Below are 1526 nucleotides of genomic sequence, written 5' to 3'. Positions count from 1 at the left end.
TTTTATGATGTTTGGTTGAATTGCTTTTTATGTCTTGTAAATACCTTAAGTCTCAGTGAAAGAAGCAGGTGATAAATGAAGTGAACAAATAAATAAATATTGTACAGTTTTCTGAGTACTGGGTGCTCTATGTTTTTTGTAAGAAAAATGAAATGCTTCTCTGAAATTGTGTATGCATTGCAGTAGTGCAGTAGTACACTCTCTGTGGTTCACTAAGAGTCATATTCACAATTATCTTCAACCACTGTGGTCAGCTTGCTCTTTTCCTGGATGGTGATTGTCATGGTGGTTTTAACCTCTCTTCTCTGTGACCACTCTTCTTCCCCCCCCACACACACACACAGCTGCCTGGGCACTGGGATGAAAGTGCAAAGGTTATGGGGGGGAAGGCCTTTTTCTTCCATCCCTGGCAGGAGGCCCACATTTCAGAGAGACTTATAGCTTGCCTGTCCTCCAGTGGTTGCTGTTTTAAGGTAGGAACCACCTGCCAATCACAAGCCCCACTAGGACCTTGCCCACTTTTCTGAAACAAGTGGTGGGTGTCACATCGGGGAACAGTGCTCAGAAGAGTCACAGAAGCATGTCAAGGAGCCCCATGTGGCTCCTGAGCCACTGAGTGAGTATCACTGCAATAGTAATTGCCATTTGGAATATGATAATACAATGTCCAAGACAAAGATTGAATTTGGTCTATAACATGATTCTTTTCGCAGTTCTACTACCCCGTTCCCATGCCTTCTGCTGTTTTGAGAAATGCAGTTCTAAACTCTTCTTCAGTGACTGCTTAAACCCAGAAGTGGTACACTTATCCAGCTCAATGTTTATTTTTAAAGTGGTAAAGAGAAACAAAGTTATCCCCACCAATAGTTCTAGCATTTCACAATGCATTGTGTGTGGTGGTCCTCCTTGCCCTCTGGGAAGGGACTGTGTGCCTCCCTCTTCTTTAGGATGGAGAGTAACCCAGCCAGATTTTTAAAATAAGGAGGAACAACAATATCCATTTCCCCCTTCCTGGCTTCCTCCATAGCAGATTATTTCTTCCTCCATCACAGAGGGATGAAATATCATGATATTGACACTATGGATTAATATTGTATGAATACTTCACAAATATAGTATGTGGCTGCCTTGCATTTCTTTAATTGTTCAAAGAGGCCAGAGATCTACTGAAATGCATCTGCATATGAGATCAAATGTCATGTGCAATTAGCATGCAACATGATTCTGGGAAATAAATTTTAGGCAGGATTCTACTGTTTCATTAAGCACTATGATAGTTGGAAGCCAAAGTCTTCAAACTGACAGTATACAGTCAGATTCTGAAAGTGATGTGTCATTGTAATCTGAATTTCAGAAGTGAGAAATTTATATGAGTTTGATAATAAGCTTGCTCAGTGCTGCTATAATAAAAATAATATTGAAGTGCTCCATCTCATATTAAATTTCCAGTTTTGGTATTTGTTGGGCTTTTCTGTTAAACCTTTTATGGTAAGGAAGCTCACTTACCTTTAAAACACCTTCAAAAA

This window comes from Gekko japonicus, unplaced genomic scaffold (assembly GCF_001447785.1).
Source record: "Gekko japonicus isolate JY-2015 unplaced genomic scaffold, Gekko_japonicus_V1.1 scaffold273, whole genome shotgun sequence".
In the NCBI taxonomy this organism is placed as follows: Eukaryota; Metazoa; Chordata; class Lepidosauria; order Squamata; family Gekkonidae; genus Gekko; species Gekko japonicus.
This window is presented reverse-complemented; position numbering follows the sequence as displayed.